Genomic DNA, 12,692 nt, shown 5'->3' on the forward strand with positions numbered 1-12,692 from the left:
CTCTTCAAACCATTAGCTGGAGCTACATTGGCAGATCAATGATGCTGATGAGAAGGAGAGACATGATGGAGTAGGATCTGTAATGATTTTCTCACTTTCTCTCAAAGCCAGATGGAGTTTCCACTGGGAGAGTGAAATGACTTTGCATGTCAAACATGGGGAGGTCCACTGTCAGTGGTGGATGAGTAGGACGTTTATCAAGATAAGGAAGAGGCTTTATTCTGGCGCAATAATGACCATCAGACAGGTTTACCTGCCCAAGCAAATACATGACTGTTGTTGATTTCAGTCATTTTTATTTTATTTTTTAATTTTTATTGCATTATATTTATACTTGATGTATCACATTACATATCTATTACATGTTTCAAAGAGCTACCTATCAGAGCCAGAACAATTTTACCATGCATGTCTTCATTGTTACCTGTCAGTAAACATACCAGTTACATGGGCTCTGCTGTGCATGCACTGAGTGACTCACATTTGTGGTTTGAAAACATTATCTGCTGCAGACACTTCAACCATAATTTCTTAAAAGCTGTTTAAAAGGGCTGTTCATAATTTATGACTGAGTGAATGGTTAATGGTGTGTTGTGTTGAGTGCCTGTAACATCAGGATCTTAATGTCTTTAATGGGGCATTTTTGGCAAAAATAATTTAGTGGAGACAGTCTGGTCATCTGTACAGTCCAGACTATACAGTATGTTTTGATGTGCTAAAGTATGATCCCAAAGGCATGGGATCAATTTTCTGCAGGGGAATGATCCTTTTAAAGAGCTTGCCTGGTGCTCCTTTGATACATTCCTCCAATAATCAATATCATGAGAGGAGACAGAGATGAACTCATCCAAATGACTCCCTTTGTTTTATGTTTTTTTTTGGGGGGGGGGGGGGGAGGTTGATGGAAAGTAAAGAGCTGATTACTGGGGAGAGTAAACAGTGGCACTAACGCTATCACACACCTGAGGCACTGCTCCAAGGACTGCTAACTGCTCACTTAAATCAGATATTTAATTCCAATATTTTACTCCAACATGTGTGCTCTTCCAAAGTTCTATTTGCTTCTGATGTTTTTATTTTAATTCTTCTTAGATAAAGATTTAGCTCCAAACACATTGCACTGGCAGAAACAGTGTTAACGAGAGTTTCAGCAACATCAGTTAAAACAAATAAGCTTTGAGCCACTGGTAAATTTCCACTGCTCTGAACTTACTTCCGTCATTCTCCCAATAACAATGTATTACAATCAATATTCTGAATAAATATGAAAATAAATAATATGAAAAAATAACTTCTTTTGCAGTGGTCCCTTTTTCATCGAAATGTTTACTTTTTTCATAAAAATATTTACTTGAGTAGGATTGGGGTGAGTGGTGTAGTTGAGGGTTGGGAACACCAAGAGGCCTAGAAGCGTAGACATCAACTGTGGTAATAACAACAACAACCTGGAAAAAAACTGTTTGACTCGAATGTACCTTGTAAATTAATAAATTCGTGACTTTCACGTTTCTGCAATATGCACCAAAGGATACATTTCAGCATATGCCTTCTTCAGCAGTTTACCAGATATGACTAAGGCTATCTCAAACAATGAACAAACACATGATACCCATTCCAATATCAATCACAGGTTGGACCATCTGAAAAGCAACTATGTGTTCTATGTTAGCCAGATTGTCTACACAGAAGTTCATTTCTTATCTTTAAATTACAATAACATACCAGAAGAGCAAAACAACAGGAAACTGCGTGATGAACAGCACAAACAGTATGAAATTGAGCAGAACAGTATGTGGATAAAGTAAAGCTAACAGACCAGCCATAGCTCCTTGTTTAAGTCTCCAGAAGCTTTGTTACCCAGCAAAAATATTCACTAAGCTTAGTACCTCAGTGCCAGTCAAAGCTTTGCTTTAGAGGGAACAGAGAAATAATTGCTATGAGAAATGCTGCATGTTCCATGGATGGCTCTCTAGCCACCAAATATTGTGTTGAAAAACTTGTGAGTTTATCAATATGCAGTATGAGCCTCTGGAGGATTTCACTAATTATACAGTGAGTGGAAAGCGGGACTCACTCTTTCCGGAAAATTGGGTGTCACTGAAAAAATCCATGCTGTCAATAATGGATGGCACAGCGTAAAACCAGTAGGCTGAAGTTTGATGTCTTTTTTCCACAAGTCACTTCGTGAGAAACTCTTTTCTTTGGCCGGATTCCATGTTTTTTTTTTTTTTTTTTGAGGTGTCAGGGGGATGGTTGGGGTTGACAATTTTAGGCTGTAGAGGTGTATCAGTCATCGGCGGAGAAAGACTTGCAGGATGGACGAGAGAGAGCGAAGTGAGTGAGAAGATGGATGTGGCTTGGAGAGAGGGATATGGCATGTACAGAGGGATGTGCATTGGAGAGAGGGATGTGAGTGATACAGAGAGATATGGGTTGAATGTGGGTTGATGGAGAGGGCAATGTGGTTGGTACGGACGGATGTGTATCAGATGTAAGGAGAGGGGGGTGTGGGTGTGTATGCCATGCGCACAGGTACTGTGTGGGGAACGGCTCGTCATCTCCCTCATCGTCTACAGCTAGATGATAGGTCCAGCTTGCATTACAGGGCAGAACCTTGGCATGTCATAGTTAAGATTTCAGGGTAATTAACATTTCTGCTTCACTCACTGTGTTTGCGGGCGTTTACCTTAGTCACCAGTTTAGCTGGGTGTAAGAGGCAGGTATGAGGCCCTTTCCAGGCGTACTTATAAATGTTTAGTATGTCCAACCAGATAGTTTCTCTGGGTTTATTTTCTCATAAATTAGTCCTTGGTGCCTTGGAGTCACACATCCGGTAATTTTGTTAAGGGCTGGGTATAAAATCACAGCCGTGTCCAGCTTTTCTCTGCGATTATGTATCTTTGTACGTTCCAAATCCTGTCTCCGCTGACAGCCCATTATCGGGTAGGCAGTGTCCCTTTCTGAAATGTTCCCAGGCATTTTTCTGGAGTGCTCTCTGCACCATTACAATGGCTCTATTGTCGGTTAAAGAGGACAGAGGAGTTGTCTTGATCAAACTGTATCAAACTTTGACCAAACTGTTGTAATTTCACGTGTCAAACTGGTGATTGGGGTTACACCCACTCATCTTTGGAAAGTAAATAAGTATTTGAATGTCCAACCCAGGGAGGTCGCTGTGGCCTTGGGCATCATTTTAAAATTTGCAGAAGGTACTGTATGTAAGCAGGATTATTGGGTTGTGTATGCACACTGCAGCTAATGGACTGTGTCCATTTGTCAGATGTGAAATATGGAAAATTGCTTATGTAGAGCAAATGAGTTTATGGCTCTTTAATGCATGTATATGTTAAGTCAGTTGGTTCTCTGCTGAAAACTGTGGAATCCTGCTGTGTCATATTAAAAGTCTTGACACACACGTGTAACAAGAAGTGAGTGGTAGTGACAGTTTGACCCTGACAGTTTCTTATATGTGATGGTTATTGAAAGTTAAAATGGTCCCTTTGCGTTTGTCTGGAAACCCTGGCATTCATTTCCACAGAAAAGTGTGTCTGTCTGCTTTTCCAGTTTTCATCTTCTTGCTATCACTGCCTGATCACTACTTGCCACTTATGTGCTCAGCCTCTGTGTAAAGTAAAAAAAAAAAGTGTATTCAAAATTAAAAAGTAAACTAAATTGGGTGGGCAATAGCTAGCTTTCAGTTTAGCATGCTTTTTATATTTTGAATTAACTGCTAGCGGCTATCAGCACCTCATTTACACGCTTAGGGTTTCTTTCTACTTTTCTAAAAACAAGTAGTGTATTACCTCTTTGTTTTGTGTGATAGTGCTGTCCTTAAACTTCAGTGTGTGGTGATACCAGCTGCTAAATGCAAGGAATACCAGACTGACCTTCAAACAGAGTCTGTTCTGTAGGAAATAAAGTAGAAAACACTATAAAAGTAGACCATTAGAATGAGAATGTTAAATTGTCTGGGAGTAATGAGAGTATAAACCACATGCACTTACAGTGGTCTATTTTGTAAAAATTGAAGAAGGGTCCTATATATTGATTGAGGCCCTGCTGTGTTTTTAGCATGAATAATCTATGCACAAGCACTTTATTTTCTCAATTTCTCAAAGGGTCGGACCTGGCCCCAATTTCTGTTGCATGAAACAGCATGAGTTATATATCTTCTTGTAGAGCGCATCAGTCTACCACAGGGCCCCTATCCATGTATTTACTGCTGAGCTACAAGCAAAGAGGAAGGGGCATAACCCGAACTCACAGCTTCCTAGGGTCAGAGTGGGTTTTTTAACTGCAAAGCCACTGAACTGGTTTTGTTTCTACTAATGAAAGTTTGTTTTCACTGTGGGAAAGGGAGTTGCTTTGTTTTATGTGACAATGTGGCTGTGTGCTCTCCCATGTTATGGTGTGATAACTTAACATTGTGTGATATAACAAGCTGATTCACTATTTTATCATGCGCCATGCCAGACAATGCCCCTTTTAAGTGCCTGCTTTTGATTTGCAGGGATAAGCACTCTTGGGTTTGGAATGTGTGAGTCTATTAGTGAGTGAACATGTGGCTACAATCAGCATGTATTGAATCAACGTCAAGCATACAATGTCTGACAGCATACACACATACTCACACCATTGTCTACACAATCCTCAAGTCTCCGCTGACAGGAGTTTGTTTCTCTTGCCACATGTTCCAGAACAAACAAAACAATCGATGGATTGAATGATGGGATATCCAAAGGGAGCAAGGGAAAATCTAGAGAATGAGACACTTTTGCTTTGAACCCGAGACTTTTGTAGTCCAAATGAGGACAGCTTGTCAGATGCTAAAACCTAACCCGCTAACACAACTGAACAGCTAAATGTGGATCAATAGGAGTAGTGAAAAAGCACCACGCTAAGCTCCATGGCCCTCCAAACAGTGGCCAGGAATGAGCAGCAGGGGCTTTTAAGCTCCATAAACTGCTGCTTCCCTCAGGTTTCAGCCGCCTTGTCCTGATACTTCCTTCCCCACCGAGGGGTCATTACTCATTCAGGCTGTGGTGGTTTGCACACGTTGTCCTCTCGATCTGATTGGCTGAGTCAGCAGTGTGCTCGCCCTCCGTCTGACATGCCTGCGCCCTCTCTAATTCCACTCCTGTCAGTGGACCCAGACTTCCATTTTTGTGTGGAATGTATGATCATTTTTTTTTTTTCAATAGAGGATCTCTCAATGTGCTGACAGGAAATATGCCCTGAGCTGGACTGGTCATGCAAATAAAGACAGACGTGTTCTCAAAGCTGCATGTAGCCTCTATAACTTCACACCACATCACTCTGTAAATATTCAAAAATATGTGCATTTGTTTTCATCTGGCTCTAGAACACACATTAACCAGAGATTACAATGGACTTTCCCTGCCATTGTAAATTTATAGAATTGATTGCATTTGTTCACGTGTTTGTGCATGTAATTCATTTGTTCTTTGAGTGAAGCCATTAAAGAGAAACGAAAGAAATGGGCCTACTTTCAGAGCATAGACGGAAGGCAGCATACTCTTAAAATAATATCTTGATTACTAGACCATCAAATATAAAGGTGTTTTTTTTTCCAAGGTTAATTCTTTGAACATCATCTCTTACGTGTGAGTAATCCCTAATGTCACAAAAAATGTTTTTCATCCTAACAGATGATGGTGGTGATATAATGATTAATAATTTTGTGTTTTCACATTGGTAAACACCGATCAATGGTAAAACTGAAATGATCTGCTGAACAGCTATTGTGGCTGAAAGCCGCTTCAGAGAATTGTATTCAGGGAGAGAATTATATTCAGGACTGTGAAGTACAGAGGTCTGCAGTGTTGAATTCTTTCATTTTACCTGCAAACCCCTAAGATGCACGCGGAGTCAAGGACAGTTTAGTGTTTTTTTTTTTTTTTTTTTGCGATGTGCACCGGACAAAATGTTCTAAGATTTTGTGCCGTGGCAATCATGCAAGCGTAACTGAATTCAGCCATAGCTGTGCTCACGATCCGAAAGCGGACGTGCAGTCATCAGCAGAGGGCAGCAGCCGGCAGAAACAGCGTGTGCTGCTGATCGAATCCAGCACCAGTCTGTTCCTGCAGCCCCTGCCCTTGGCTTGCTACACTGGCAAAGCTGCTGCGGCAACACTGTAGCGGATGCTTATCAAGACACCTTGGGTGCACCCTGACAAAAAAGTATCTCAACACAAAACACAAAATTAGAGAAATTGTCATTTTAAATATGTCAGACATATTATGTGTATTATTTCCTTTCTTGCAGATGTAATTGTGTGTGTATTCAGGATATGCCCAAAAATGTGTTCTATAATAATTGCACAAAAATCAAGTTGTAAAAACCGATACATCTGTCATGTTAGCAAAATATTTTAACATATGCTATGTGCTGTAGTGCAAGATGCAGTGTGGGCTAGTAATCAGCAGTGTAGTGTAGTGGTAAAGAGCAGGGCTTGTCACCGTAAAGTTGCTGATCCCCCCTGGGGCACTGCTGTTGTACCCTTGGGCAAGGTACTTAACCCAGAACTGTCTCAGTAAATATCCAGCTGTATAAAAGGATAAAATTGTAACCTATGTAAATCACTCTGGATAAGAGCATCTGCTAAATGACAGTAATGTAATGTAATATATTGAAAAACATACTGCCTATATTTTTTTATCCTGTATCTCACCATCTATTGATGGATATTATTTTTTCATAGGGGCAGTCCGGAGTGTTGCTGTGTTCTAAGCCGGATTTCGGTCAGTCTGTTAAAATAAATTACATAGAAGGTAGAAGACAACGAAGAATAGAGACTTACCTGCCAAGCATAACTGCCAAACATGACTGACTCGTCCACCCAAAGGCAGTGCATCGTCCATTTTGTCTGTGTGCACTGCTGTTACCGAACCAGAAACAACACCAAACATAACAACTTCACATGTGATGGAAACGAAGTTTCAGCAGATGGAAGTAATTGATGCAGTTGGCTTCTCCCACAGGGCTTGTATTGCCAGTGTCCTGTGTGTTGTTATTATGAAAATCAAAGCTTTACCGCCTCTTGCTGTAGTTAATTTAGAGGCTGTACTTCTTTTTTACGCTGTTATAAGAACAGATTTGTGCCCAAGTAAATACAATGGACCATTCTTTCTCTGTTGGTGCTACGGTGACTGATGTTATTTTTAAAATTGATGATCTCGAGGTCAGAGGACGTTAATGCCCAACGGAGTCATACCATGAATGGTGCTGTAAATATGCCATCGAGGAGATATGAGTGAAGCGGAACCACAGAGGGTTCAGGGCTGGTAATCGAGTCCATTCAGGTCCTGAGGTTGACATCGTAGCTCCAGTGCCACCTAGCCATGGGTCCCCCCTGATTTAACACACTCCTGAGATTCCACAGGCCGCCCTGTGCATCTGTAAAGTTTTAGGCATCGCGTTACCCTGAGCTGCTCTTCTGTGATTGGACCGTGTTGTCACATGATTAGTCTTCCACGAGGTCCTTTGGGTTGACATTTCAGAGCAGGTCAGCTGCAGGCCTACATGCATCACTGACATTCAGAGCTGTGAAACAGTGCCGTTTAGTGGGTATGAAACTAGACCTAGACTTGTAATCAGTAAACTGCTGATTCGGTTGATTCAGAGCACCTACCCTGAACGGTCTCAGTAAATATCCAGTATAGCCTGTATAACATTTAAGCTGTGTACATTTCCTATTTATGAGGCTAAGATAATAAATAATGGAAAATTAAGTCAGCACAGCCAAAGCGTCTGAAGGAACAGAGGATGAATGGAGTTTCAGTGTTTGCAGAGACAGTCGGTGCTGTGTCCAAGGCTTGGTGACAGAAGCTCGGGGTCATTTAAGATAAAACAATTGGGTGTTCTTTGTTTGTGTTGTGCCCGACGCCGTGCGCTGAAGAAAACGCCCGTCTTTATTTTCAAGAGAACAATCGACAGAGGGACTGTACTCGTTCTGCGAGCCGCGACGCCCGGCCAGCAGGCAAGAGGCAGCGCTGAGTCAGGCTGACAGGCACTCCCTTTGTGGCATCGTGCAGACCAATCAGCCATCCCCATGGAGGGTTCCTGGGGCTGGTGCAAACAACCCATAAATATTATAGAGGCAGTAGTTATGAATAAGTACTGATCTAGGACTAGATTCCCCAACCAAACTTCTAACCTTAACCATTAGAAGCTTAACAGCAAAACTGGTCCTAGATCAGCACATACACGTAGCCTCTGCTTCTAACATGAATTCATATGTAAAAACAATGTAGGCTCTGTAATTCAGGCTGGATAAGGGTGTCTGCTGAGCATGTGATCAATTAATCTGAAACAAAAGTGCATATTCACAAGGGCCTATTGCAGAACAAAGAAGCCACTTTAGTCGGTTTGCTTTCGAGGACAGGGGAGAGATCAGTAAGGATCTCAGTCTGAGTGTTTATTGTTCAGTGCTGCATCTCAGAAGCTGTTCGTTTTAACCGAACGCGAAGTGAAATTTCGCGCAGGTTTGATCGCTTGCCCGAACAATGATCAAGCGAATTTCACGCCACGTCACAGCAAGCATTTTTGATTACACCAACGCTGCTAGCAAATGACTGAAGAGATTTCTGGAAAGCGGCATGGCTTCTAGCCCTACTTGAAGGTGATTGGCTTTCGCCAGGCGAAATTTTTCGCTCGAGTTGAACAGTTTTTAACTCAAGCGAACGCTGATTTCTCCCATTTTGCATCTCTCGCAGTTTCACCGTGATTAACTGCCCATTTGCCTCCTGCCATTGAATTTTCATGCATTTGCGGTGCTCGTAAATTTCGCGTCGCGTTCGGTTAAAACACACCTAGAGACTTTATGAACCTTGAAACTACTTCTTGTCATTGTTGCTAATCTCAGTTATTAACATAACTGGGTGTGGTAAAGTTTTGGTCTTATCCTAGGGTCAGTGTGGAGAAGCTAGCCAACACTCAAAAAAACAAAGACAAAGAACAAAAATTCAGTTTCAAAAACCTACAAAGGGAACCAGCTAGAGAATACAGCCAACCGCAGGAAAGAAAAGAAAAGAAAAACAAAATAAACAGCCGCACACCTGCATTTAATGAGCCTCTGATTAGGCAGGTTTGAGCCATTAACCAATGGCTGGTTCCATTCAATTAAACAATTGCACATGCGCACACACAAACACAATTAGACACTGACAAATAATCGAACAATTAACCTGCGTAGATACATCCTTAAACATTTAAACAATTAACAATTAAACAATTAACAGTCTTGGGGGGGGGGGGCAAGCAAAGTTTTTCCATTCACAATCAGTGATAGGCCAACATTGTACTGGAGCCCAACACATCTGAAACCTTTATTACTTAATATGATAAATTACTTTGCTAAATAAACATCAGTAACTGCCATACTGAGCTAATGCTTTCCTGCTAAGAGAGCCTACAAGGAAATCTGCAGGATAGTGGCTGTCCAGTAACAAGCTTGGCCACCTTTTATACAGACCTTTGTAAAATGAGATGTAAAGTGTATACGATGTCGGAAATGTGACAGGTCATCTGATCGGTGGATATATGAGAAGTTAGAGAGAGATGTGGAATTTTCAGTGAAATGGCACTAAAGAGAAAAAAATAGCAGACAGCTTTGCTGTGTTTGCAGAAACAGCACATGTTGAAGGTGCACTTTCGCATCGTTTTGTTCAGACTGCAAAAACTAGAGGATGGTTAGCTTTCCACTGCTCAGTGAAAGATGATCTGGGGGGGCTAAAGGTACAGTATATTAAAATATGTTTCAAGCATCTGGTGAAGCGTCACTAACATGAACATGCACCCCGCTCTCCCATTGTTGTAAACAGAACTGATCTCCTCTGTACCGCACAAGGGCTCCATTGTGGGGTTGCTCTTCACATACATTTACAAGGTCTGTGGAATTCCGGCACAGTATGGACTGTCACTCAGCAGCTCACATTCATCTCCCAGATTCCGCTGGTGCGTTCTGCAGATGGAGATCAGTTTGGCAGGCGGAATGCATTCTTTTGCCGGAACAGAAAGACTTTTTGACAGTTTGGTCCTAAGGCTGTAGACGTCAGAAGTTCTTTCAGCCTAAATTAAGGTGAGAGCACACCGGGGTACTAGGGTTGGTGGCTGCTGGAGTAGCTCTGAGCTCTGCTGTGATGCTACGACACATGTCCCTGATCAAACTTCATCTGCAACAGCTCTTTTACGATAGCCAACATTGTCAGAGTGCACTTCTGTGCCAGAATCATGAAGCTTGCGTGATTTCTGGGGAAGATCCATGGTCTTGGAGCCTTTTAATGTATAAACTGCCAAACCACAAGACAGACACTGCACCAAGCTGGCACAGAGGGGTTAAAGTTGTGCTGTGACAATAAGGCAATGTGGAAGAAACTACAATGGGATGGGACTGCTTTCTTAAACCCAGGGACAGTTGCCCATTTGGTGGGGAGGGCACTTGTGCTAGCCTGTAAGATGTTTAAGATGAGTCTCTGGATATGATTAACCAATCGGTGAGCTTCCTCTGATTGGCAGAATGTGGCCTACACTGATCTGTGTGAAGGTATTGGGCCAGAGACCCCCTTCACAGATGAAGGAGGAAACTTGGTTCTATACTGAAAAAATATGGCTAAAAATATATAAAATCGACTTGGACAGGAACAACTGCTGTCGTACCCTTGGGCATGGTACTTATCCCGAATTGCCTCAGGCAAAGTTGTAAGCTGTGTAAATCATTATAGTTTAGGTCATCTGCAAAGCAAATGTAATATAATGTCTCGAATAAGAGGAAGGAGACGTTGTTTTCCGTATCAGTAGTGGTGCGTATCCACAGCAGGGAACGTGGCCTGGATCATTGAGGGGATGTGATCGGTGGGGTGGTATGGGGGCAAGCATCCAGACACCCTGGACAGCTGGGGAGTCTGCTCCGGGCTGTGGAATTCTGGGAAGGCAGCCTGCGTTGCGCCCGAGGAATGCCATGAATGACAGTCATGAGACGGACTGGCGGGGAGGGGCGGGAGGAGAAGGACACCTGCTGGCTCGTTATCAGAGCCAATCAGAGCCTCAAAGGGAGTCGCTGATCACAGTCAGGAATGCGTCTGCAGTGAGAAAATGGCTCCATTCACACCGGCGCTTCACACATGGCGGCACAGACAAGAAACCTACTCTGGTTAACTTCATTAACTGCGTTTATTGCGTTATGCGATTTTCTGGCCAGACACTCTTGTCCGAAGTGGGGAAAACATCACCTACAGTGTTAGCTGCATGGAAGCAAGTGTGTTTTCCTCATTAAAGGACACATTGAGCCTTTTCCTGGGAAGAAAATTGCAGTCGTTGGGTATACAGTTGTCTACTAGTACCGGTTGAAGTTCTGCACGAGAAATACACTTCATGTTTTATGGAGATGGCTAATAAATACTGGAAAAGGGTGTCTAGGGAAACTGCATACTCGAACATACCATCAGCATGCCGTGTAAATGGTCTTTAGAAGGGAGGTTTACAAGGATTTCCTGTGGGTTTTTCCCCTTACAACAACCCGAGATGGCCTTTAAATACCCTTCTTCAAAGTGTCGTGCCATTTCTAATTAGAACCTGCACCCTTCTGGCTCCAATTTAGGTGCCCTAATCATTGCCTTCTCAGCTTTAGGAAAAAAAAGCGGTTAAAGCCGGGTTCACACTTCATGGCTGCAGTCCCATGATAGTGGCAGTCAGACCATCTCCAGCTTCAGAAATGACATCTCCTACAGTTTCAAGGTCTGTGGCCTGATTTTGTCTGTGTGCTGGAAAGTAAATAGATTTGGGTGATGTCATGTTCAGAGCAGTGACACCACCTTGGCACAGCAAACCTGATCTTGCATATTCACATGTATTCATGTGTATTATTCAAAAAATGATGATCTTTAGCACACCCTGCCTGTAAAATTTGAGGAAGGTGTGATCTCATACATTTTAGGGGGGCAGCAATCCAATTAGTCAGCGTCACTTCTCTTTTGAGAAGGTGACACAGCTCTGGGGTAACGGCATAAAATGCAAATCAGACTGTTAAGTCATGTCCCACAGTGGCAGATTGGCCTTTCAGGGTTGGGGGGCGGTGCCACAGAAGACCCCTCCCACGTTCCGTCAGTGGTCCAACACACACGCCGTTGTTTGTCTTCTGTGAACGTTTACTGTTTCCTCTGCAGCCCTGGCTGTCAATGGACCTGTCACATGGATATCAACAGCTGCTGGGTCGTCTTCGCCACATACCAGACCACCCCCCCCCCACTACCCCCCAACTACCACCACCAAAAAAAGCACATTGTCTGCACCATGAAGCTCTTCTGCAAAGCTGTCGTTACCACACAAGATTGGCTGTCTTTGTGGGGGGTACCTGTCTGCCTCATGGTACTCTGGTGACATCAGCTCTGCATTGGGGAGGGCAGAGGGGGAGGCTGCTCTCTGGGTTTGGATGAGCAGACAAACTGCCCATCCCTGTTAACAGCTTCACTGGCGCTCTCTTCACCAGCCCAGAGGCTTTGGGCGCAGACAGTTTTAACACGATAACGTTTAGAGGCTGTTGAGGAAGACCTAAATTTAGGCAGCAAAACAGATGCTTAATGCCAACAAACCAGAAATGATTCTATTACATTCCTTCTCCCCTGTGAAAAAAGGCACATGCTCAATGACTGTTGGCATATGAAATTCAAATATAA

At 42.9% G+C, this 12,692-nt stretch overlaps 1 protein-coding gene across 1 annotated transcript in view; it reads left to right on the forward strand.

The window, feature by feature from the left end:
* The window catches only part of akap12a (A kinase (PRKA) anchor protein 12a), a 38,451-nt gene that overhangs the window by 5,040 nt on the left and 20,719 nt on the right, over window positions 1-12,692 (forward strand). The gene's annotated exons all lie outside the window — the stretch shown is intronic.

Source organism: Megalops cyprinoides, chromosome 12 (genome assembly GCF_013368585.1).
Source record: "Megalops cyprinoides isolate fMegCyp1 chromosome 12, fMegCyp1.pri, whole genome shotgun sequence".
In the NCBI taxonomy this organism is placed as follows: domain Eukaryota; kingdom Metazoa; phylum Chordata; class Actinopteri; order Elopiformes; family Megalopidae; genus Megalops; species Megalops cyprinoides.